The 27,815-nt window shown below is 41.1% G+C and overlaps 1 pseudogene; it reads right to left on the bottom strand.

Annotated features, from left to right (window-relative positions):
* Positions 1–27,312, bottom strand: LOC102183365 (annotated as a pseudogene).

Below are 27,815 nucleotides of genomic sequence, written 5' to 3'. Positions count from 1 at the left end.
TACAGTTTTTGGATATTTAGGAAGGGGAGGGGGAGAAAGTCAGTTCTCAGAACAAATTAGTCGGCTTCAATCTCATCAGCAGGATCTTTGGATTCTTTGTTCTTCGGTACTTCTTCAATGTGCTTGTCCTTCTCTTGCGAACGCTCCAGCTTGGCGGCCCTCTGCGCCTCTCGGTTCTCTTTGTGGCCTCCATCTTGTGGGTCAGCTTCTCTTCCGCCATTTTACTGAAGATGTCCTCTATCGCTTTCTGAAGCGCTTCTTTCTCACGCTCCGGTTTCTCAGCAGGCTGCTTCAAGACCTCAGCTTCATGGGACTTGCGTCTTTCTTCTACAGCTTCTAATTTCTTCTGAATTTCCTCCAGGGAAAGATCCTTCTTCTTAGGAGGGGGAAGGGGAAATCCTGGGACAGATTCTTTTGATCGAGGGCTGAGAATCAGCTCAAAAGCCTGGCTGAGGCACGCTTCTCCGGTTCCTTCACCTGGATATAGAGGAAGCCAAGGTGAAGAGAAGACAAGAAACTGACAGTGTACTCTACAAGATTCCCTGGCAAGGAAAACCCTCTTTCCTTCGCTCCCAGTCTCCCGCCACCCAAAGCCGTCCGCACCCTGGGCCTGGAGGACTGGGCGGCTCTTGTGGGGTGTCAGCCTTCCGTGGGCAGCCTCACGAACACTGGGCGGGGGCGCTGCCCTTTCCGCCCCGCAGTCTGGCCCTCAGGTCGCTCCCGGGGGTGTCGCCCCGCCCCTTCAAACAATGGGGACCCCAGCGGGCCGGTGCCTGCAGTGGGGCGGGGGAGGGTGGGCCGATGCCCTCTCCAGACTTCCTTCTATAGTCACCTGCACCTCCCCTTATCTCTCTCCCCCATTTTCTCCCTCGCCTAACCCTGACCTGGCTTTGCGCTGAGAAGCTAATCCATATGGATCCCACTAAATATTAAAAAGCAGAGACATCACTTTGCCAACAAAGGTTCTTATAGTCAATGCTGTTTTTTTCAGTAGTCATGTATGGATATGAGAGTTGGATCATAAAGAAGGCTGAGAACCAAAGAATTGATGCTTTTGAATAGTGGTGCTGGAGGAGACTCTTGAGAGTCCCTTGGACAGCAAGGAGATCAAATCAGTCAATCCTGAAGGAAATCAACCTTGAATATTCATTGGAAGGACTGATGATGAAGCCGAAGGTGAAGTTCTAGGACTTTGGCCACCTGATGTGAAGAGTCAACTCATTGAAAAAAAACCCTGATGCTGGCAAAGATTGAGGGCAGGAGGAGAAGGGGGTGACAGAGTTTGAGACGGTTAGATAGCATCACAGACTGAATAGATATGATTCTGAGGAAACTCTGGGAGATAGTGGAAGACAGAAGAGCCTGGTGTGCTACAGTCCATGGGGTCTCAAAGAGCCAGACACAACTTATTGACTGAACACCAACTACATGGTTCACACAAAGGGTATCTCTGTCTTCTAGCTTCCAGTTGTGTCTGTTCAGTATGGAGTCCCAGCAGATCAGAGGAAAGGGATGAATGAGAACCAGCATTTGTTCCCAGGTTCCCTGCTGTTAGGTTGCTTGGATTGCTGTATCCATCCACCCATGAGTCACAGCTCTTCTCAAGATATGGCCTGTATACACTCTCTTCTTCTAGGCTCTATTAACTTATTTTTCTCCTCTTTAGGCCTAACACCTTGGCTACTAATAAGCCTCATGTTACTGTATTGTCCCTGTGGTTCCTCTTATACCTGTAGCTTTGTAAGTAAATGTTCCTTACAGTATCTTATTTTAAGTGTGCCATCTGCTTGCCCACAGAACCCTGATGGGTCCAGTCTAGATACTTCCTGTAATCTTCATGGGAGATAGTATCCTCTACAACAATAGAAATTGAGAAATTGGGATTGCTCTGGTTCAGTTCCTCGACCCTGAATTTCAGGAGATAAATGCAAAGATGTGACAATAATGATATAACTCCCTGACATCTTTTGCATATCCCATGGTTTGAATAAGTAAAACGGCTTGATTTCAGGGGGTTTGGAGCTCTAGGACTGGGACATGGAGGATGGATTATTTGGAAAGTGATGTGTTTGTTTTTGTGTTCATCTGAATAAAAAAGTGATGTGATCATTTCCACATCTCGTGTTCTTTGGCTCCTCCAACTCTTCTCTGAATAGAAAATTGTAGATAATCTCCAGGCTTAAAATTAGTGTTAAAGTCTTTTTCTTTTTTTGAGGCGGGGGGAGTTTCTTTTTCACATTGGGCCTTTAAATAATAATTAAACTTCCTGGATTTGGAATTTGGAGAGTTCATCTTTCCAAACAGGATTACATTTTAATGTTTTGTAGTCACAATTGCAAGTGATATCCAAGAGAAAGTAAACTGCTGTGGACAGTTGCTGAGGATGTATACTGACATCTCTAGGGGGCAACATCCAAGCTTACTATTATGCAGTGTGCAACCTGCACAACAGTGTACAGTGGTCCAAAGAGGGGACACAATCTCCTCTAGCACTGATGTAACAGAATTTAGGTGAAGTTTAACCATTGCCCACACTGCCTCTGCCCTTTATATATTTTAAACTTATGCCTTAACTTGAACGATCTGATTTACAGTCTGAATTTTACTTTAAATTTAGCTCTTTCTATAGTATAGCTAAACATTTCACTTACAATGTTTCAGTGTTGGAGAGTACTCTGTGGTCAGTTTAATTTGGGGGCATCAGAATAAGGAGAAGGAACTCTGGATCTAGTATTTGGGGACCTGGATTCAGAACTTAGCTGGACATTTATGAACAGATTCTGTTAGGACTCTCAGAACCTCAGTTTTCTTAACTATAAAACAGGATTAGTTGAGGCTTTTTTGGGGTAGGTTTCAATGGACAAACAAGATTACATGTCTGAAAGAGTCTGATACACAATAAATGCTTAGTAAGTATTGGTTTACTCTGACAAGGCAAAGCTTGTAAAAATGAAATAGCTTCTTACAGTGCTAATATATGTGAATTTTTAGAAAGGAGAACCTCTCAGATGATGGTTTAGAAATGTCTTCATGTAATAAGAACTTTTGTGAGACTTAAGAGGGCTGTTTAGTGAAGCTGAGGGAGGCTGCCCACAGCATTTAGCTCCAGCACTAGAAGTGTGAAGTCCTTAGATTGTTCAAAAATTGCTCCCTGGTTGGTGTTTTTCTCTCTGACATCATGGGTTGTCCTATCTAATGACAGGGCCGTCTGTGATGAGGAATCCCTCTTGTTTGTAAAACCTCCTTTGGTGGTTGGAGAGGTCAGATAGCGCTGGGTCTTTCACCTTTCTTCTGATTGGCAATGGCATGTTCCTCCATTTGGAATTCATCTCATCTATCGATGTAGGACATGGGGAGGTGATGTTTAGGTCAAAGTGTTGTCATTAATGCCAAGATGTTGAGGCATCCCCAGTGAATAGATGCTCTCAAACTCCAGAGGTCTGAGGTCCAAAAAGTAAAACTATTGGGTGAGATCCCTATGGATGGCCACTCCACAATGGACTCTTGTTTGCTGGCTTCCTGCTCTTAGCTCTTCCTGTCACATCTCTGGGATATTATTGTGCTTGGTGAGGGGATCGAGGAGTGGGAAGTGAAGCATGTTATAAAGCAGAGAGAGGTTTGACCTGCACCATTTACTCTGCTAATAGATGACTCCTGATTCTCTAAGCCAAACTTTTCCATCTTCTGTGTCCTAGGAGCCAAAACAACTGAGGAGGGTGGATTCCAATAACAATAAGGATATCTTACATTTGTGTAATGCTTTGTCCTCTGGAAAGCAACTTTGCCTCTGTAATCTTACTTGACCCTCATGTAAACCCAATGAGGTGGTTTGGGAGGCATTATTTTCTTTATTTTACAACTGTGAAATCCAAGAAGATATAAAGTGTCTCGCCATGATCTCATAGTACATAAGCGATAGAATCCGGATCTCTTGGATCCTTGTCTGGTAGTTTTCACATTACACTAAATCGTCCTGAGCATTTTTTTTAATTAAATGAATTTTAAATTATTATATGTGCCTATGGTTTTAAATTAGAAAATATTAAAAAAGGTATAGAATGGAAAATAATTCTTCCTCCCTCTCTCCTCAGCAATGTATTGATCCTTACTGGATGCACTCACTATTCCCTCTTTCCCACGTGCTCCTTTGGTAATATTCTATGAATTTGTAAGTATAAACATATATCTTCTCCCTTCCTCCAGGGACTTAGAAAATAGGCAGTAAGAAACATCATAGAGAAGTGAGCTTGGAGAAATTAGTAATTGATCTCACTTGTGGTTTTATGAGAAATATAGATGATCTATGTAGGTTGCCTTTTGAGAGTCTAAATGATACATTTTAGCCTTTCAAATATAAAAGACAATTGCTTTGCACTACAGGTCTTGAAAGTAATGGAGACCGTCATTTTAAAGAAGTTCTTCCTTCTTTAAAATGAAATTTTTTTTCTTAAATGATTGTAATAATAATGGTCAGTAGTATTAAAAGATTCACTAAATGTGAATTACTCTTCTAATAATTTTTAATGTAATATTTCTTGTAATCATAACAGTACCGTGATAAAGGTATTATTATTATTATCGTCCATTTTCATAGCTGAGAAAACTGAGTCTCAGCAGGGTTAAATCATTTGCCCAAGGGCACACATAGAGTAAATGTTGGAGCTGGGATTCAAAGTCAGACCCCAAGCCTCACATTCTGAACGCTTTTGTGAGTGTGAAGAAAAGAATTCTCACAAGTTGAATAGCTCCTGGGAATGACTCCATCAAGGATGCAGGCATGTTTGGATAGCTTGCCCTTTTCACTTCTGGCTTACTTCTGGTATGAATGTTGTCACTTAATCTTGGTCTTCTTTTGCTTTCTGTCCTGGGTCGGTTCCTTCTCCTGCCTAAGATTGTGCTTGAGGTTCAGGAATTTGCTTTCTGGTTCATAAGGCCATTTCCTATCTTCACCCATAGTCTTCAAACCAAGGTTGTACAAGCTTTGTTGTAAGTATTCAGCACTGTTTCTGGAACATAAAATCATTTAAATGGGACTTGAGAAATAGCAACTGGAGAAAGCCACCTGCTATTATGGAAATTTGGGCCCTTACATTCCGAGACTAGAGTTAGGTCTCCTGATGAAGCCTCACTATTCCCCAGTGTCGCTAGGTGTCATGTCTCCTGGTATCAAACCCTTTGAGACACAGGACCAAGTTGGTTTTTTCCGATCCTTCACATACCTGTGCTGATGTTCATCTCACCCCACCTGAAATTCACTAGGTGAGCTCCATACCCAGACTGATCCATAGCTTGTTCAAGGAGATGAGTCCTCTAATTGTGCACCTGGGTGGCATGTCATTGTTAAACTGCTATAGAAGTTTCTGGGTGGTGATTCCTTTTGCAATCCAATGGTTTGAGAACCACTGAGCAGCACTATGTATAAGACCCTGTGTTCTGGTTAGCCAAGTGAGTGAGCACTGCCACTGGCTGCTTCACTGGGAGAATTAACGCCAGTGCTTTCATCTTATTTCTTTACAGTTTTGAATGCCCTCGTATATTTCATCTGTTTGTACCTTTCACTTTTGTGGGGGGCAGACTGGTAGACATAATTGGTATTTGAACCTACTAAGATAGGTATTCATGTTACAAAGATGAAAAAAAGTTACCTGTGTTTTCAACCTTATGTGATGATATGCCAAAAGAAAAAAAAAAAAAAAGAATCGATATATGTCATCTGGGGAAAACCCACAGACAAATAGCAAAAGAGAAACCTGGGAGTCAGCACACCATGCAGTCATGTGCTCACCTGAGAGCTATAGAAGGACTGTGTACCTGTCATCCATCCCAAATTGTCTCATTGCCACCTTCTAGGAAGAGGGCCTGTCATTGAATTGACATTCGGAAGTCTGGTTTCTGGGCACTTCATCTCTAGGGTCAGAGAACTGGTTATTCCATTGAAAAACTGAAATCATCAATTGAGATTTCTCTCTCTTGAGTCAATGAAACAATTTCCCCCAATACTATTGATCATTTCTGAGCATTTTTAACCTGTCAGTGGGTGCCGAAGATCTTTTTGCTCTATAGGGCAGAGGGTCCTTGCGGTAGAGAAGAGGGTCCTTGTGGTATTTTACTGTGAGTGGGGATACAGACAAGTGTGAAAGATTCTGAGATGTCGCTCCCACCTCCTGTAAGTGTTGCTGCATGCCATTGCTAACTTCCTTCCTCTTCATAGGTAGATAAGACTTCATGAGAATTAGCAGGGACACTGGAACTGCTTTTGATAAAAGGCCAAGAAGAGAAAGCTTTTCCAGGAGGTTCTCAAGGTATGATCTGAATACCATCCAGACCAGATCACCTGGTGCTTGTAAAAACATTGACCTCAGAATTACTGAATCAGAGTCTCTAGAGGTGGGATTGTAGCATCAGAATTTTAACAACCTCCCTATGGAGTCTTAAGCATATAAAATTTAATAACCACTGATTTAGGGAGACACTCATTTTTAGCTTAATCATTAGGCTCTGCCTATATATCTCCACATTATCCCAAGTGTGCTAAAATGGAGGAATTTGTGTCAAGATAATACTGGCAGCAACGAAAGGCCTAACTAATCTGCCCAAATGTCCCCCTGTGCCAAGGCTGTCACTGTTGCTAAGTTCTCAGCTCTGGCTTCCCTCAGCTGCCTTCCTCACTCAGATGGTGCAAGTCCCCCTGTGCTGGGCTGAACTTTGCCCCGAGCCCAGACTACCAGTCCCTCCTGTGAGTTTATTCCTAGCAAGTTGCTGTCAGTGCGTACAAGCTCAGCTCTGGAGGTCTCACACACTTGGGTTGGGTCCTGCTTCTGTGCTTACCATCTGTGACTTTGTACTGCTAAAATTCTCGGACTCAGGTTCCTTTCTAAAATGGAGAGAATAATGTTGATGGTTCACACCTTAGAGGATTGTGTCTGGACTAAATGAGATAATCCATATGCCTAACATATAACAGATACTTGATAAATTCTAGCTGTCATAATATTAACACTAAATATGGAATCATGACATTTACCACTATCATTACTAACATCCCTGGATACAGAGGCATATACTTGGACTTGAGCCTCAGTGTAAGTGGGGACTACTCAACCCAGTCCCAGGGCAGGGCAGTTCTTGCCTCTTGGATGTTATCTCCCTTGGCCAGAGAGCTGTTCATGAACACACAGATCCACCTATTATTTAACTGCCTTCTCAGCACTTTTGTCTGGATCTGCCAGAGGGCACCCATGCTCACATGTGCAAAGGTAAGTTTGCCACTTCCCTTCTCAGGCTGTCCTCTTCTAAGTTCCCTTTCTCAGTAAAAGGCACCAGAATCTATCCAGCTGCATAAAACCAGAAACCTGGAAGTCATTCTTTGTCCTGATGCCCCCTCACCCTTGTCTGGATCTCCAAGCTACTCTCACCCTACTCTGTTCCTGGTCTTGCTGGGGAGGTTCCCCTGCTTTGTGTCTCCGAAGGTTGACAACAGCCTATTGGTGTTGGTAGCCTTAATGCTACCATGTCTCAGGGCGTGGTCCCATTCTCTTACCCATCTGCTTATCAGGTGGAATTCCTGAAATGATCCATGTACCTGATACTACCACTATGTCAAGTGTCACTGGTTCTCGGGGCACAAATGGAATTGGCCTTACCTCTGTTGGGTCTGGCCTATGATTAAGGATCCTTGCCTGCAATTCAGTACCTTTATCTCCGTTTGCTCTTATCAGCTTCCTGCTAAAAGTCTGCTGCCAGTTCAATCCCATCTGTACTCCTCCAGGCCGAGTATTCAATGACACTGCCTGGAAGTGAGAACTAACTCTATCTAATTACAGTAGTTGTTAATATGGAACCTAATAGGAAACCACCTGGGATTTATTATATATGTATATGTTGTTATTGTTGTTCAGTCACTAAGCCATGTCTGACTCTTTGTAACCCCAGGAACTGCAGCATGCCCGGCTTCCCTGTTTTGCAATCTCCCAGAGCTTGCTCAAATTTATGTCCATAGAATTGGTGATGCCATCTAAACATCTCATCCTCTGCTGCCCTCTTCTCCTTTTGCCTTCAAACTTTCCCAGCATCAGGGTCTTTCCTAATGAGTCAGCTCTTCCCATCAGGTGGACAAACTATTGGAGCTTCAGTTTCAGCGTCAATCCCTCCCGTGAATATTCACCATTGATTTCCTTTAGGATTGATTGGTTTGATCTCCTTGAAGTCCAAGGGACTCTCAGGAGTCTTCTTCAGCACCACAGTTCAAAAGCATCAATTCTTTAGTGCTTGGCAATGTAGTTTTTGCTTTTTAATACATTGTCTATGTTTGTAATCCCTTTCTTTCTAAGGAGCAAGCGTCTTTTAATTTCATGGCTGCAGTCACCGTTAGCAGTGATTTTGGAGCCCAAGAAGACAAAATCTGTCACTGCTTTCATTTTTTCCTCTTCTATTTGCCATGATGTGATAGGACTGGATGCCAAGATCTTAATGTTTTGAATGTTGAGTTTTAAGCCAACTTTTTCACTCTCCTCTTTCACCCTCATCAAGAGGCTCTTTCAGTTCAGTTCAGTTCAGTTGCTCAGTCATGTCTGACTCTTTGCAACTCCATGAATCACAGCACACCAGGCCTCCCTGTCCATCACCATCTCCCAGAGTTCACTCAGACTCACGTCCATCGAGTCCGTGATGCCATCCAGCCATCTCATCCTCTGTCGTCCCCTTCTCCTCCTGCCCCCAATCCCTCCCAGCATCAGAGTCTTTTCCAATGAGTCAACTCTTCGCATGAGGTGGCCAAAGTACTGGAGTTTCAGCTTTAGCATCATTCCTTCCAAGGAAATCCCAGGGCTGATCTCCTTCAGAATGGACTGGTTGGATCTCCTTGCAGTCCAAGGGACTCTCAAGAGACTTCTCCAACACCACACTTCAAAAGCATCAATTCTTTGGCGCTCAGCTTTCTTCACAGTCCAACTCACATCCATACATGACCACTGGAAAAACCATAGCCTTGACTAGACGGACCTTTAGGCCCTCTTAACTTTCTGCCATGGGAGTGGTATCATCTGCATATCTGAGGTTGTTGATATTTCTCCAGGCAATCTTAATTCCAATTTGGGATTCATCCAGCCCGGCATTTTGCATAATGTACTTTGCATATAAGTTAAATAAACAGGGTGACAATATATAGCCTTGATGTACTCCTTTCCCAATTTGGGATCAGTTAGTTATTGCATGTAAGGTTTTAACTGTTGCTTCTTGACCCACATGCAGGTTTCTCAAGTGAAAGGTAAGGTGGTCTGGTATTCTCATCTCTAAGAACTTTCCACAGTTTGTTGTGATCCACACAGTCAGAGGCTTTAGTGTAGTCAATGAAGTAGATGTTTTTCTGGAATTCCCTTGCTTTCTCTATGATCCAACTAATGTTGGTGATTTGATCTCTGGTTCCTCTACCTTTTCTAAACCCACCTTGTTCATCTGAAAGTTCTTAGTTCACATACTGCTAAAGCCTAGCTTGAAGGGTTTGAACATAACCTTTTTAGTATGTGAAATAAGTGCAGTTATCCAGTAGTATGAACATTCTTTGGTATTGCCCTTTTTTGGGATCAGGAAGCAAAGACTTTTTCTAGTCCTGTGGCCACTGCTGAGTTTTCTAAATTTGCTGGCATATTGAGTGCAGTACTTTGACAGCATCATCTTCTAGGACTGGAAATAGCTCAGCTGAACTTCCATCACCTCCATTAGCTTTGTTTGTAGTAAGACTTCCTAAGGCCCACTTGACTTCATACTTCAGGATGTCTGGCTCTAGGTACGTGAGCACACCATCATGGTCATCCAGGTCATCAAGACCTTTTTGTATAGTTCTTCTGTGTATTCTTGCCACTTCTTAATCTCTTCTGCTTCTGTCAGGCCCATACTGTTTCTGTCCTTGGTTGTGCCCATTCTTGCATAAAATGTTCCCTTGATCTCTCCAATTTTCCTGAAGAAATCTAGAGTCTTTTCCATTCTACTGTTTTCCTCTACTTCTTTGCATTGTTCATTTAAGAAGGTCTTCTTATCTCTCTTTGCTATTCTCAGGAATTCTGCATTCAGTTAGGTATATATCTTTCTCTTTATCCCTTGCTTTTCACCTCTCTTCTTTCCTCAGCTATTTGTAAAGCCTCCTCAGACAACCGTTTTGCCTTCTTGCATTTCTCTTCCTTTGGGATGGTTTGATCACTGCCTCCTGCACAGTTTTATGAACCTTTGTCCATAGTTATTCAGGCATTCTGTCTACCAGATCTAATCCCTTGAATCTATTCATCACCTCTGCTGAATAATCATAAAGCATTTGATTTAGTCATACATGAATGCCCTAGTGATTTTCTCTATTTTCTTCAATTTAAGCCTGAATTTAGCAATAATGAACTGATGATCTGAGCCACAGTCTTGTGTTTTGCTTACTCTATAGAACATCTCCATCTTTGGCTACAAAGCATATAATCAATCTAATTTCAGTATTGACCATTTGGTGATGTCCATGTGTAGAGCTGTGTTGTTGGAAATATATATATGTATATATAATATATTCCCATATAGATGTGGGACTATCATATATCATATACCAAGATATTAATGATGGTTTTCTATGAATGATCTGATTGTGGGTTTTAAAATTCTTTTCTCTCTTACTTTTTTGGTTTAATTTTCTCCAATGAATATATATATGTATATATACATATATATTCATATATATATGGCTTCTGTTATAAGAGAAAAGTTATTTTTAATTTGAAAATACATAGCAACTCTTTAACAATTGAAAGTAATGGCATTAATTCCTGGTTCTTCATATTAAAATTCCCATGACAAAGAAATAATTCAGATATAATATTACTTGGCTGTGATTAGGGAAGAAAAAACTTTTTAGGTTCTCTGAAGGAGGTAAATCTTATTTTTATCATTTGGCCTTGTTTTCTTTTCATTGCCATATGTGCAGCTCCAAGGAAAATTTATCTTGGGATGTTTGAACTTCCGGAACATATCCTAGTTAGAAGAAATAGGCTTAGTCATTAGGAGGCCTCAGGGGCTCAGTGAGAATTTGAATATGTCCCCCATTTTGGAAGACAGGCCTGTAATAAGGACATGGCTACTGTTGTCTTGGGACCTCATTTGCAAGACTTTCCTGTCAAGCCTGCAATGTGGATGGGGTTCATATGCCAAATGTGTATGATGAAAGATAACAGACCCAAAATAAATCAGGCAGCAGGACAAGTTTTGAATTTTAATGCATATTAAAAAAGTTACCCCGTGCTGGGGCTGCATTTCAAAGAGAGGTTGAAAGATAAAGGTAGGTATTTGAAGGTCTGTTTACTAGGTGACATTGTTACAGTGCAGTAAAGATTGCTAACAGCTGCCTTGTACAGTGACTACTTATTTAGGGACTTACTCACCATGAGTTTATGTTTGAATCCACGGAGTGTTTGGGTTAAGAGCATGGATTCTAAAGTCAAATTCTGTGTTTGATGCTGTTACTTTTTGAGTGACTTTGGATAAGCTGCTGACCCTATCTATGCCTCAGTTTCTTCATCTATAAAACAGTGATAATAGAATCCCGAAGAGTTACTGTAAGGATTAAATAAATTAACAGGTGTGAAGCATTTAGAATAATCCTTGGCACATGGTTAGTGCTATATAAAGGTATTGCTATTCTTCTTTTTCATCTTCTTCTTTGGGGGACAGGATAGATGAGGATTTGCTGAGGGTCACAATATGGCTGATGTTGTTTGGCTGAACCACAGTCACTCTCAGTCTTTTTTACACTTTTCACCAGGGGGCAAGAGAAGATAGCATTTGCTCTTCCATTTAGGGATTGCCCTAAACACAGTTCTAGCCAGTAGGGCATCCTTGAAAGTCTATGGGACAACTTCTTGGAAAGCTTTTGCTATAAAAGAAACCACTCAAGGTGGCCCCTTTATTCTTGCCTTGAACCTGAATGTGATGTCTGCAACTACAGCAGACACTTATCAACCATCAGGTGGCAAGCAAACGGGAAACCAAGAGAATCTCAGGGATACTCTCACATCCTTAAGGCTCATGTACAGTAAATTTGAAAAATCCTCTCCTCAGATATTGACTTACTGGATTCATTTTTGTTAGGCAACCTTTGGGCATTTACAAAGGCTAGGCTTTATATTAGTCGCTATGGACGCAAAGATGTATAAGACTACTTTGCTCAATGTAATGTAAACTAAATTACATTCTGTTTGTAATTTCAGTCCAAGGTGGTAATTGCCAATAAATAAATAAGGTATGCAAATGGTTAAACTAGTGTGGTAGGTGAAGAAACTCTTCCTGAATTGAAAGTATACTGCTAAAAAAAAAAAAAGAAACTACACTGCTAACTTGATTCTGTGGATGTTCATTCTTTGTGAAGGTAACATTTTAAATAATATTATCCCCACTTCGGTAACATTTCCTGATAGCATAGTTTATGGAGCTAATTCTATAAAGCCAATTCAATGCCTTAATCAATTTTATATTCAGAATTGTTAAAATAACCCATTATTTTCCATTTTCATTGGTATTTCATCAAAATTATTTTCCTTTGGAGAAATTCTTTTTCATGGGAAATTTACAGAGACAGTTTACCAGTTTGCAGTTGTTGCATTGTTTTATTCTGTAGTCATTATGTCAATCAAGCCCAATTTGCCTGTTTAAAATATTAAAGACCCAGATTTAGTCAAGGATTGTTGACTTGTCTGTCAAATTTAATTCTTAAAATTTTTACCATGCAAAATTTTAGTTGTGGCTAGTTTCACATGCTTGTGATTATTTTTCACAGGACAATTTTTAGTTTTCAACAAAGCAGCAATTCTTCAGTTTTTTTTTTTAACAAAAAAATTCTGTTAGAAGTTTTCTATGAATATTTTTTACTTTGTCAGTTATTTTTAGTTGATTATTTCTACCAGGGATATTTAGCATAAAATTGATCAACATTAAATGTTTATGTATATATATTTCTAAGCTAAAATATGAGAAAATTGGGACTATATTTCTCTGCTATTCTTTTCCAGGCTTATCTTTTAGGCAGCATTGACCTATTGATTTGAAAATTCAGTTATTCTATTTGTTTCAGATCACTTTACATGCTGTGTACAGAGAAGAGCACATAGAGATGCCAAAATGGTGTGGGTCAGAGGAGGGGAGTTAACAGAGAAGGGCAGTGAGGACGGGAGCAAGGTGGCTGTGGCATTGAGGGGACAATGGGAAGGAAGCGTGGATAGTGAATTGTACCGCTAAGCAGCTTGACTAAAAAGAAGAGGAGAAATACAGTCAGGAGCTAGAACATTTTTAGGATGGTGAGGACTTGCTGGGTAGAGGCTAATGGAAAGATCTCAGTGAAAGAACAGGACCAAGGGAACAAATGGAGAGGTAGCTTTGAACTGGAGGAAAAGAGATAACGATCAGTGCAGGATAGGGAAAATTAGCACCGTAATTTTCTCCGTGTAGCTGGAGGCAAAAGTCCTCTGCTGGGTGGCAAGGGTGGTTGAGGGCTGAGTTAGTAGGGGGCTGTGGGAATAATTGCCTTGGCTTATCTGGCAGGCTTTCCCACCTCCTTCTGGCAATAACACTCTCTTCATTTGGAAACTCTTCCGCTACTTGTCATGGGATTTTGCATGTGACCCCTATCCCTCGCCTAGGGAGTGAGTCTCCATTAGTTGGAGAGAGGGACAGACAAGGAGTCCTGGGGCATCCTCCAGCACTATAAGATGACAGAGATGAGGCAAAGGTTCTGTGCTTAGGAGACATCTTGAGATGATGTATGTTGTGGAATAAAGATGAAGAAAGTGAAGAAGGAGGGAGGGACTAACTGTGTACATAATGCTGGAGGCTGTGTAAACTAGGACTGCACTGATGTTGAATGTGGCAAGGTGAAGGTCATCAACTTTGACAAGAATAGTTTGCTGATGAGGTGGTGACTAAAAGCTGCATTAGAGTGGGTTGGAAGAGGAAAGGGTTGAAGAAGAGGAAGCATAAGTAATCATTTGGAGGAAGAGAGAAATGGAGCAGTAATTAGAGGAGGGATGTGGATTAAAGGAAGATTTTTGATTTGTTTTGACTTAAAAAAAAAGAAATATTACAGCATGCATATACACTGGTGGGAATGATCCTATAGAAAAGGAAAAATTGAAGATGTAGGACAGGGAGGGACTAACTCTAATAGCAAAGAGTTTGAGAAAGTAAGAGGGGAGGGCCTGATTGTCAAATGGAGGGTCTGGTTTTTGGATAGAATTGGGGACAGTTCATTTTCTGTCATTGAGATAAGGCTGAGTACATGGTACAGATGAAGCCAGGTTGGTAGTTACTGATAGGAAAATGAGGCAGTTTTATATTGATTGCTTTTAGTTTCTTAAGTAAGAAGCAAGATAATTAGCTGTGGGATTAGTTGTGGTAATTTCCTAGGTTAAAGTGGGCAGTCAATTTGGATAATGTGAGGAGTGTAAATAGATGGACCACTGGATTTGGAAAACTGAGGTCATTGGTGACCTTGACCAGAGCCTTCTCTGGGGCAGTTTGTAGGGGACAGATGAGTGGTGTTGGGGCTGGAGAAGGAACAGGCTCACCAGTAGCTGGAGCTTTGTGTGGCATCGCTGCGACCCTGCTGAGGCCAGGATTCAGACTGGAGGAGGTCGGCTGGCCTCAGTGACAACGGTGGTTGATGATATTACCAGTAAGAGAAACTGAGGAAGTAAAGACCTTTTTCTGCTCTGGTTCCTACATTGTACCATATAAGCCTGGTCCTTTGCCTACATGTATGGAAGAATCCTCACCCTAGAGAGGGGAAGAGTGCTGACACCCAGAGGAAGGGTAAAGTAGGCAATGGGGGTGGAAAGAGTTAGGGGCACATCACTTGAACTGCTGGATCCAGCCATGCTCCCACGGTTTTCAAGGTGTAAGATAAACAAAGATCACCCAAATGAAGACAAGCAAAGGCTATGTATTCAGAGCTTGCTTATGGCAAAGAAGTCAGCCACCAGTGTTTGTATTTGGTAGAGAGTCAGGGTGGGCAGAGGAGTGGGAAGGCTTTACTGTGGAAATTGGAAAGGCTTCATGTGTGCCCTACTGTAGAGATTGCTGGCTTAGAGAAACTGGGAGCAGGTTAATGAGAAGCAGGACATCCTATTTGATTGGTTAGGGGAGATATCTGATTTTCTCTGGTTGGTCCTAAGCTTAAAGCACATTCAAGAAATTAGGGAAGTTGGAACTTATTGACCAAGTTTGTCCTAAGCTGATTGCTGCAGAGGCTGTGGTTTGACTTCCTGGGTTGGTTACCACAGAGACTGTGGATCACAGTTCTCTTTTGATACATGGTCTGACCATTGTCCATTTATATATTCAGTTTCTCAGTCCCTATATATATAGTCTCTTTTTGCTTAAGCTGGTTTGTGTTGAATATTTGTATTTTGTGATTACGAGAGTCCTGACCTCTACAGAGAAGTTTGGGGAATGACAATTTGGAAATGAGCTTGGAGGTTAGAAAGCTGGGAGATTAGAAAGTTGGGAGGGTAAGTAAAACAAACCCCAGAGATGATAAACACCACTTTTAAAAATCTACTTTTTCCTTTTGAACCTTTTATTTTGTATTGGGGTATAGCCATTAAACATCTACTTTTAACCAGGACCCTACCTGTATCATCTCATTTAATCTTCAAAAACGCTGTGATATAGGATTATTTTCTCCATTTTTCACATGAGGAAATGGACTCACAGCAGGAAAGTAGGTTGCCTCAAGTTTTACAGTATCAGAACCAAGGATTCAAACTTTAAAAAAAACCTTTTATTTTGTATTGGAGTTTAGCCAATTAACAATGCTTCGATAGTTTCAGGTGAACAACAAAGGGATTCAGCCACACATACACATGTATCAAAAGGGAAAGTGTTAGTTGCTAGGTCATGTCTGACTGTTTGTGACCCCTTGGACTGCAGCCCGCCAGGCTCCTCTGTTAATGGACTTCTCCAGGCAAGAATACTGGAGTGGGTTGCCATTTCCTCCTTCAGGGGATCCTCCTGACCCAGGAATTAAACCTGCATCTCCTGCATGGAAGGCAGATTCTTGACCATCTGCACCGCAAGGGAAGCCCATACATGTGTTCATTCTCTCCCAAACTTCCCTTCCACCCAGGTTGCCACATAACATTGAGCAGGGCTCCATGTACTACACAGTAGGCCCTTGTTGGTTGTCCATTTAAAATATTTCAGTGTGTACATATCCAAGGGATTCAAACTTAAGTCCGCTCTTCTGAGGTTCAATGTTTTTGCCCTCAGGTTATGATATGTTGTATAAAATAGGAAATGGATATTCCTCCTTCTGGGTACCATGAGACTCAGAAAGACATCTATGGATTTTCTGCTTGTTTGTTGTGTCATATATACAAGACTTCTATGAACATGTGTTAACACATGCCTTGTGGTTGATTCATTAGTAGACATCTATTTTGTGATCATGACTTTATTAAAAGCAGTTGTGATATGGATGAAAAGTTAATTTTGAAACAGTTTTTTCTCATCCCCGTCATATCATTTTGAAATTCATAGTGTTTAAAAATGGGTTATTGATCTTATCGATGATTGTGATAGATAATCCTTCTATCTGTAGAATGAAAACTGATCTCTAAAGCACACATCTTAGAACTCAAAAAACATCATGTCTTGATTTTAGTAGGTATGTGTTAAATACAAACAGCAAGAAAAAGTTATTAGGGTAATAATTTTATTATTTTATTGTATTACTGAAGGAACACTAGGTAGGAAAGTTATTTCCAAAGGTGAAGAAGAAAGTCTGTCCCTTCAGAGAGCTGTGGGGCAAGAAGAGAAACAGTCTTTATGGGAGTTGAAGAATTCATTAGAACCAATTAGAAATTGACTGGCCTGATCTGAGGGCTTCTCTTTCCACTAGGACTAGATTACATGGCTTTAACCAAGAAAGAATCTATAATTTTTTTTTCTTTCTTTTTTTGGTCTGCATGGGTGATTAGGAAATTTACTGCTTTCTTGATCTGGGTGGAGTAATTAAAACAAATCCATCTTTCCTCTTATGTAAGATCCTATCCAGAACTCTAGATTTTTCTCTTATTCCCCACCCTCAAATTTTTTATATCATTCTCCCTTAGAAACTGTGGTAAAGCTAATATGGTCATTATAGGAAAGTGATAAAATTATCAGTATCCCTAAAGAAGCACTGTTAGTCTTCAACACGCAGAGAATTTTTCTTTTCGTGTTTGTGTGTGTGATGGATTTAATGTAGCTTGGTACATCATACATTCTAGGAAGGGGAGAAAAGATGCTCCTGGAGGGATTACAATGATTGGTAGGGTAGATACAGATCCTCAGGCTTTGTGAATTTGCTGTAGTCTATCATGTGTGAGTTTGGTTAACACCTCATTAATTTATTAAAGCCAGAGAACAAAAAACTGAATAAAATAATGGCTGTGTTCCCAGTCCAGTCTCCTGCAGATGGCTGAGTGAGTCTAGTAAACAAAATAAAACAAAAATCAAGGGTATCATTTGGCTTGTCTGCTGATGGTAGCCTCTAAAATTTCATATTGCCTTTTTAATGCCTTTGAATTGGGGCAAATAACCAGCCAGGGTTCCTGCAGTAATTAGTATTGGTTTCAGCAGCTCTCAAAGCAGCTATTTTGTGATAATGGATAACCAAATAGACCTCTGAGCCTTCCCTGGATCCTGTCCTCTTAACATCACGGTGGCTTTTCTTGGGGAGATTTTTTATCTGGTCCATACTAGAGAAAAAGATATTTTAGAGGTTATCATCAACAGACAGGCCAGATGATACCCTTGATTTTTGTTTGATTTTGTTTGTTCAGTGGTTACAAGTGACATGTAAGCTTTAATGTATAAACATCCTTTGATGTAAAGGTTGAAAATTGATCTTTTTCTTGACATAAACAGTTCCTTTAAAAATTATGAATTTTTCCCATACGTAAGCTAATGCTGGTAATGTAAAGACTAGCAACATAACACTCAAGTACTCACCACTCAGCTTAAAAGCTAGAACATTACTGATGGATATTAACCCTTCCCATGTAAATCTCTCCCTAATCTCATTTCCTTTCCATGCCATGTACCTTCCCTTCCCCCATGAAACCACTATCTTGAAATGTGTGTTGACCATTCTGTTGATTCAAAAATATATATGTTTCTACATCTGTGTTATCTATGAACAAAATGTAATTTAATTTTGCTTTGGAAAAGTTTTACATAACAACATTTATTCTTACATAATTTGCCTTCCCACCTTTCAAAATAGTGTTGGGCAGTTTGTATTTGCTTGTAAATAGTTCTGGGATGTTCATATCAAGGATTGTGAGTTTGGTGAAGGAGCAGCAGTAGATACAAAAATTGATTGTGTCTTGGGAAATAGAATTTGTAAGAAAAGAATTAAGGTATTGGGCTAATGCATATGCAAAGTAAAAAGTGGCTGGGATATCATAAAAACAATGCATTTATAATGGATTTTTATATAAGACTAGATAAATAGAGCTGGAGTCAAATCCTACCTTCACCACTGCAGGGTGATTCCTGAAGAGTATTGTTATTATTATTTTGCCTTTGTAAAATGTGGTGCTAAGTGCTAAGTTGCTTCAGTCATATCCAACTCTTTGCAACCCTATGGACTGTAGCCTGCCAGGCTTCTCTGTCCATAGGATCCTCCAGGCAAAAATATTGGAGTGGTTTCCATTTCCTCTTCCAGGTTGGAAAAGGTAGGGTGAACATCATTCTGAAAAAGTTTAGGTTAAGATATTGGATATATACTGGATTTGAATGTTTCATTCTGAATAAGCAAAACAGGACCAACCTCAGACATCTGCCCTGGAAAAGTGTTCAGACTGAAAAATCTTCTGTTCTGAGGTCCTGGTGGGGAGTGGGAGATGAGACAACATGGGAAGGGGTGGTGATGATGAGGCAATGAATACGTTTCTTGGCTTTCTCTTTGACTTTTTTCCCTTTTCAGAAGTGTGTAGTAATAAGACCTCAATTCAATTGGTCTTGGTGGATGAGTTAGGGAAAATTTGAATGTACCTCAACTTTTGTTTCTTTGGTTAGTTCACTGAGATTGGAACAGTCACATACTTTTCTATGTAATCTTGCCCTTTTTAAGACTTAGATTCTTCTTCTGTAATGCAGAGATCCTATCCAGACAAATGAGAAGGTGAATGCAAAAATTCCAGGAGCAATGCTGTGCTGATAGTTGTGCTATCATTGTTACTACTATATTGTAAGTACTTGTTTTGAAAGCTCAACTGAGGAGTCACTGAACTATGGGAGTCTTCCCTGACCTTTCTCTCTCCTCCATTCCTCTTCTCAAATCTTCTTTGGAGTTTAAAATGTTTCTAGAGGACTTACAGAGAAGGCGATGGCACCCCACTCCAGTACTCTTGCCTGGAATATCCCATGGATGGAGGAGCCTGGAAGGCTGCAGTCCATGGGGTAGCTAAGAGTCAGACATGACTGAGTGACTTCACTTTCACTTTTCACTTTCACGCATTGGAGAAGGAAATGGCAGCCCACTCCAGCGTTCTTGCCTGGAGAATCCCACAGACGGGGGAGCCTGGTGGGCTGCGGTCTATGGGGTCACACAGAGTCAGACACGACTGAAGCGACTTAGCAGCATCAGCAGAGGATTTAGTGTTTTTTTAGCATTTACAGTTTATGTCAGTTATAGTACAAAACTTACTTACTTGTCTTTCTCACTAGCCTGTGGGGTCCTGTATCCAACCATAGGGCCAGAACACAGAGCTAGTCAATAAATTTTGCTGCATGATTGGACTAAAATAAATATCCCTTAAGATGTTAATATTATATTTACTAAATACAGTAAATATTCAGTCAAGTAATTCTCATTTTCAGATAATTTATTAGCAGCATTTGTTAACATTAATTTGTCTATGACTGTTAATTCTCTTAAACTCTCAAACCAGAGAGCATCATGGGAAATACTGGCCTTGCGTCACCCTGAATGGAGAGCCAAAATACAACTTTGGACATAACACTTTGAAAATATATATTGCCCTTAAGGAATGACTAAAAACAGAACAATGAAAACAAAGTAGAGCTCAAAACCCATCCCTCAAGTGAAAACATCTGTCTAAATTTTTCAAAAGTCTGAAAGTTTTAAAATTTATGTTAGTTTAATTGAAAACCCATTAAATAAATCTGGGGAAAATCATCCTCATATCTGGTAGAACTTCTTTCATTATCATCAACCCAAAAGCTATAACTGTAAATTGGAGGAAAATTTCTTAAAATTCTTAATGAAAGAAGGCATTTTAAAACCATTTTTGGCCATCATGTTCACAAGAGCTTGGACTCTTCCTTTTTTTTTTTTTTTTTTTAAGAACAGAAAAGTGAAGTTCGGGGTAGTTAACAAATATATCCAAGAAAATTTTCAGGGGGACAATTACAGTTTCAGGTTTTACCTTTCTTGTTATTTATTTATTTGGCTGTGTTGGGTCTTAGTTGTAGCACATGGGATCTTTCCTTGTGGTGCACAGGCTGGGTTGTTGCGGTACATGGACTTAGTTGCCCTGTGGCACGTGGGGTCTAATTTCCTGACCAGGAATTGAACCCATGTCCCCTGTATTGGAAGGTTGATTCTTAACCACTGGACCACCAGGGAAGTCCATACCTTTCTTAATTTAATTGAGAAGTTCTGGTCTGTTCTAACGTGCAGAGGCCTTCAGACACTGCAGCACTTGGCGTGTTTTTAGGGTTCGTATCTCGAACCTTCAGTGGTCATCAGGCTCTGTGTATGTGCGCTAAGTTGCTTCAGTTGTAGCCAACTCTTTGTGACCCTATGGATGGTAGCCTGCCAGGTTCCTCTGTCCATAGGATTCTCCAGGCAAGAATACAGGAGTAGATTTCCATGTCCTCCTCCAGGGAATCTTCCTGGTCCAGGGATTGAATCAAGGTCATGAATTAAAGTTTAAATGGTCTTTTGAATTAGTAATTGCCATTGTATGAATTTTCTAGCATGTAACGTCACAGTCCTTTCACATAGGCCCTTTCTCCCTTTTTTGGCTAGTTTTCTCTGCTCATTCCTGAGACTGGCCTCAAGCAGGAAGAAGAGGAGGGGGAACCAGTCCAATCTAGGAATGAGTTTACATCCTATTTGAGGGCATGGAGTGTACTGTGAACTCCAGAAGAGTCAGTGAGTTACATGAAGAATCAAAACAGTCTGTTTTCTCACAAAACATGCCAGGAGCGAGACAACATCCACTGAAGAATAACAGTGATAACTGGCCTCTGTCATCCAGGGAGCTCAAAGCATTCATGGCCACTTACTCACCAAGCCGCGTGCCATGCCTGTGATGTATGTATGTCTTGTTTAAAAATTAAGAAGCCAAATTTTAGCAGGTTTGACCCAGTGACTCAAAGGAAAGCAGGGGAATGGATGAGAACACATGCTTGGTTCTGAGTCTTCTCACTCAGATAATCATGGTATGGAATGGACGGTTGAGAAGTGACAGCAGGCATTACCATTATCTTTATGATTTTGGTTGGCCACTGTTTTGAACGATGGGGATTATAGAGAATGAGGAGGCAGTTTCTGCCCTAGCTGCTGTTTACTCACTAAGTCATGCCCAGCACTTGCGATCCCATGGACTGTAGCCCACCAGGTTCCTCCGTCCATGGGATTTTCAGGCAAATATCTGTCCTAGAGGTGCTTCTGAGAGCTTTGCTTTACCTGCAGAAATAAGTAGACAAAACTAGCATAGTCTAAGTGCAAAATAAAGAAATCAGGCAGGAAGTTCAAAGGAGGAAAATGTGTCTCAGGCTGAGGCAGTCAGAAAAAACTTAGTGGAGAAAGATGTTGAGTTGGGACTTTGAGGAAAATGGGACTTGGCATGAGGAGACATGTGAACAGGTGAATTTCAGGTTGAAAGATGTGAGGGGAGTTATAGGGGTGGATGGGACGGTTGCCCGCCCTGGGGTGTAACTACAGAGAGGCAGGTATAACTTTTATCCAACTGGGTTAGCTTACCTACCAGCCAATCTCAAATCTGCCTCCTGGAAGGCAAGGACCCTGGGATGTTTATGAGATAAAGCAGAGTTATGGGGAGGTGTGTGCGCGTGCGCGTGTGTGCGTGCGTGCGTGCGTGCGCGCGCGCGTGCGTGCGTGTTCTATCCTGTTTAACTCTGTGACTCCATGGACTGCAGCCCGCCACCCTCCTCTGTCCATGGGATTTTCTAGGTAAGAATACTGGAGTGGGTTGCCATTTCCTACTCCAGGGGATCTTCCCCACCCAGGGATTGAATCTGAGGCTCCTGCGTTGGCAAGCGGATTCTCTATCATTGAGCCACCTGGGAAGTCCCCATGTGGGGGGTTGGAGAAAGCTAATTGAAGAAAAAAAGGAGGAAAGAGAATCATCATTCTGCACAGGTGCAACTAAGCTACGTGCTTCTTCCTGGGATGCATGTACAGAAACGGTGGCATCATCACCTGAGGGTGGAGGTGTTGGCCCGGTGACATCAAGAGGTCACCAAGGGGACATTTGTGCAAGCCCAGTTGGAGGGTTGCTGAACCAATCCTAACCAGCATAAGCTTGAGGTAGACAGTGCTGACTCCAAATTCCTGAAAAATACTGAAGGTAAAGTCGCTCAGTCGTGTCCGACTCTTTGCGACCCCATTGGCTGTAGCCTACCAGGCTCCTCTGTCCATGGGATTTTCCAGGCAATAGTACTGGAGTGGATTGCCATTTCCTTCTCCAGTGGATCTTCCCGACCCAGGGATCGAACCTGGGTCTCCCACATTGTAGACAGACACTTAACCGTCTGAGCCACCAGGGAAGTCCTCAGAAAAATACTGAGGCAAACATCTTTTTATTTATGCAGCATGAAGTTTGGAAGATGTTAAAGTTTTTGTAAAAAACAACTTGAAAGTGAAGGCGGGTTATAGATGTAATGGATCTAATTGATGAATACACTCCATTTCACCACCTTTAGCAAGTTTGCAAAATCCCCACAATTACTGATCAGGGAACAAGCTCTGACTTCTTGGAAGTATAGCTTCTTTTGTGAAGTAAGTGTCTAACCTTGCCCGACCACCATCCCTCTGATGGTTAAGATGACCAGACTGAGGTTCTGCCTCATCTGCTGGATATTTTACTGGGCAGGATACCAAGTTGAGAAGCAGTGCGTCTCATTGCTTCCTTGTCCTGCTGGGTAACCTGCTTGTCCCTGCTTACAAGAAGTGACCTGATGCAGACTGGGACAGTACTGTTTTGTGAAAACGAAAGGAAGTATTTTAAGAAGGAAGAATGCTTAAGGTTTTGAGGGACATGAAGAAGTCAAGGAGAATAAGGTTACAGAATCCAATTTTCTGTGATTTATCAAGTCAGTTCAGTTGCTCACTCATGTCTGACTCTTTGTGACCTGGTGGACTGCTGCACGCCAGGCTTCCCTATCCATCACCAACTCCTGGAACTTGCTCTAACTCATGTCCACCGAATCGGTGATGCCATCCAGCCATCTTATCCTCTGTTGTCCCCTTCTCCTTCTGCCTTCAATCTTACTCAGCATCAGGGTCTTTTCCAATGAGTCAGTTCTTCACATCAGGTGGGCAAAGTATTGGAGTTTCAGCTTCAGCATCAGTCCTTCCAATGAATATTCAGGATTGATTTCCTTGAAGATTGACTGGTTTGATCTTGCAGTCCAAGGGACTCTCAAGAATCTTCTCCAACACCACAGTTCAAAAGCATCAGTTCTTTGGCATTCAGCTATCTTTATAGTCCAACTCACATCCATACATGACTATTGGGAAAACCACAGCTTTGACTAGACAGACCTTTGTTGGCAAAGTAATGTCTCTGCTTTTTATACACAGTCTAGGTTAGTCATAGCTTTGCTTCCAAGGAGCAAGCTTCTTTTAATTTCATGGTTGCAGTCACCATCTGCAGTGATTTTGGAGCCTCCCAATATAAAGTCTCTCACTGTTTCCCTGTTTCCCCATCTATTTGCCATGAAGTGATGTGACCGGATGCCATGATCTTAGTTTTTTGAATGTTGAGTTTTAAGCCAGCTTTTTCTCTCTTGTCTTTCACTTTCATCAAGAGGCTTTTTAGTTCCTCTTCACTTTCTGCCATAAGGGTGGTGTCATCTGCATATCTGAGGTTATTGATGTTTCTTCCAGCAATCTTGAGTCCAGCTTGTGCTTCTTCCAGCCCAGGGTTTCTCATGATGTGCTCTGCATAGAAGTTAAATAAGCAGGGTGACAATATACAGCCTTGATGTATTCCTTTTCCTATTTGGAACCAGTCTGTTGTGCCATGTCCAGTTCTGACTGTTGCTTCCTCACCTGCATATAGGTTTCTCAAGAGGCAGGTCAGGTGGTCTGGTATTCACATCTCTTTCAGAATTTTCTACAGTTTGTTGTGATCCACACAGTTAAAGGCTTTGGCGTAGTCAATAAAGCAGAAGTAGATGTTTTTCTGGAACTCTTGTGCTTTTTCGATGATCCAGTGGATATTGGCAATTTGATCTCTGGTTCCTCTGCCTTTTTTAAATTCAGTTTGAACATCTGGAAGTTCATGGTTCATGTACTGTTGAAGCCTGGCTTGGAGAATTTTGGGCATTACTTTACTAGCATGTGAGATGAGTGCAATTGTGCAGTAATTTAAACATTCTTTGGTGTTGCCCTTCTTTGGGATTGGAATGAAAACTGACCTTTTCCAGTCCTGTGGCCACTGCTGAATTTTTCTGGCATGTGAGTGCAGTCACGGCATCATCTTTTAGGATTTGAAATAGCTCAACTGGAATTCCATCACATTGACTAGCTTTGTTCATAGTGATGTTTCCTAAGGCCCCCTTGACTTCACATTCCAGGATGTCTGGCTCTAGGTGAGTGATCACACCATTGTGGTTATCTGGGTCATGAAGGTCTTTTTTGTATGGTTCTTCTGTGTATTCTTGCCACCACTTCTTAATATCTTCTGCTTCTGTTAGGTCCATACCATTTCTGTCCTTTATTGAGCCCATCTTTGCATGAAATGTTCCCTTGGTATCTCTAATTTTCTTGAAGAGATCTCTAGTCTTTCCCATTCTATTGTTTTCCTCTATTTCTTTGCACTGATCACTGAGAAAGGCTTTCTTTTCTCTCCTTCCTATTTTTTGGAACTCTGCAATCAAATGGGTATATCTTTCCTTTTCTCCTTTGCCTTTAGCTTCTCTTCTTTTCTCAGCTATTTGCAAGGCCTCCTCAGACAACCATTTTGCCTTTTTGCATTTCTTTTTCTTGGGGATGATCTTGATCACAGCCTCCTGTACAATGTCATGAATCTCCGTCCATAATTCTTCAGGCACTCTATCAGATCTAATCCCTTGAATTTATTTGTCACTTCTACTTTATAATCAATAGGGATTTGATTTAGGTCATACCTGAATGGTCTAATGGTTTTCCCTACTTTATTTATCAAGTAGAACAACATATTTATTTCTTTGAGGATTAAGGGGATGCAGGTAATCTGAGTCACACGTTGCCAGGTCTCCTGCACAAGCTTGAGCAAACTTTCCTATGATTCCTATATGTAGTATTAACTCCACCATTATCCACATACTAAAAATTAAACTCAACTTTGATTTACCCTCCTGTAAGATACATATGTGTGGTATATGTTTTCTGTAGGCTTTTATTATGTTCAAAAGTTGCTGTAGCCTGTTATTAAAATTAACTGGTTTATTTCAACATGAGGCAGAGGGGTTTGACTGATGTTAACATTTTGAGAAAAATTTATGGAAAACATTTTTTAATTTGAAACATTGGTGCAGCTGGTGCCAATTGAGAATCTCCTAGTAAAGCTCATACATATTTTGAAGGGAAATTAGGACCCATTTGATTTGGAAGTTTAGGCAAGTCCAGTAATAAACTGATGGGAAGAAAGGATGCTTTGAATTGGAAAATAGAAGAAGAGTGAAATGAACAGGTATATTTTTATTTTTTGGCAAAATATGTAATTGTAACAAAAATTTTAAAGAAAAAGTGGTAAATAAATTCTGTACTTTCATAGCAATTGTTTTTGTATTTTGAAAGTATTTTACTCCTGCCTTGTCAAGTTTCTGTCCATTATGCATTTTTGTTTTTTTCAAAATTTACTTTACAATACTGTATTGGTTTTGCCATACATCAACATGAATCTGCCACGGGTGTTCACGTGTTCCCAATCCTGAACCCCCCTCCCGCCTCCCTCCCCCTACCATTTCTCTGGGTCATCCCAGTGCACCAGCCCCAAGCATCCTAGTCTGCATTGAACCTAGACTGGCAATTTGTTTCTTATATGATATTATACATGTTTCAACACCATTCTCCCAATCATCCCACCCTCTCCCTCTCCCACAGAGTCCAAAACACTGTTCTATACATCTGTGTCTCTTTTGCTGTCTCGCATAGAGGTTTACCATTTTTGAAAACATTGTTGTGGTATAGATAGGGCATGTAAAATTGAATAGTCTGCGTTTTAACTTATGATGTGCTTGACATACATTGATATTTCTATTTGGTCTCCAGAATTAACTTTAAAAATTGTTTTGTAATATTCTAGTAGGGGTTTCCTCTCAGTTTCTGCATCTGGCCAGTGACTTCCATTTTTCTCTCTGGTTGTCATCTCACAGCCCAGGGGCAGAGTCATGTGAAGTTTTGGTTTAGAATCTTCATAATAGTCACTTGTAGTTGATTTCTGCCAGTGATATGCTGTCATTGGGCATCTCACACCATCCTCAGGCTGGGGGTTTGGGGACCATGAAGAAGGAGAAAAAGGACCTGAGTGTGGGAAAGAGAGAGAACTCACAGGAGGAGGGAGGGATGTCAGGGCCATGAAGATGACCTCGTTTCTCATCCTTGCCTTGCAACTTTCTTCTCTTGACTTTCTCTTTTTTTCCACATTCAAGCTCTGTCTGTACTCATCATTGCTTGTTCTCTCACATGTTCTGATTCCTTCACCTCTCCATGTCTCTCCCTTCAAGCTTAATGTAGTTCAGAGATTCTCAACCCCAACAATGCCTGCTTTTAAAATCCATCTTTAAATTTCTCTTTTATTATTTCAAAATAAAATTTGTAGGTTATGTAAGCTCAATATGCATAATTAATAAAATAGGATGCTCTAATTGTAATACAGAGAATAAAAGGAAATCAGTTTAAGAGAAAACGGCGCGCACCCGCACATGCTCAGGCCCAGCTGCACTAGCAGCGTTCATGAAGGAGACAGACGCCTGCACTTGCAGAGCGTGAATACGCTTGGTTTTAACAGAAATAGCATTCAACTGGGTATTGTTGGCTCTCCCCATAATTGACAGTGTACATAAGGAGTAGAGAAACATATCTGCTTATCAAGTCTCTCTAGCTCCTCCTTGATAAAAGCCAATATACCCCCTAATCACTGTGATGATCGAAACTTCCCCAGTTAAGTTTAAAATCCTCTTTAAGGTATGGTACCATTTCCATTGAAAATCACTCTTGTAGTCAAAGGAAAACTGAATTCTGAGCTTCAGTACCTGGGCTTAAGTCCCATCTTTCCCTAGCTGTCAGTGGGTTTTTCATAACTGCTGGCACTTGCTGATGGGTCTCTGGAAGAGGCTGCTCCAGTGGGAGTCGGTCCAGTAGGGAGACCCTCCTCCCTGGTTTTTATAACAGGAGCCACAATGTGCTTGGCCTGGCATGCCTGTATCACTGCTTCTTTTAGAAAATGAGGCTTGTCTTCCCTTCAGTCAGAAGGTTCTGGAATCTGCCCCAGAATCTCAGATTCATAGCACAGTAGAGGATTCCAAACATAGCACACTGACCTCTGAGC

Source organism: Capra hircus, chromosome 20 (assembly GCF_001704415.2).
Source record: "Capra hircus breed San Clemente chromosome 20, ASM170441v1, whole genome shotgun sequence".
NCBI lineage: Eukaryota > Metazoa > Chordata > Mammalia > Artiodactyla > Bovidae > Capra > Capra hircus.
Note: the sequence above shows the minus strand (reverse complement) of the source record. Positions and strands in the feature narration are given on the sequence as shown.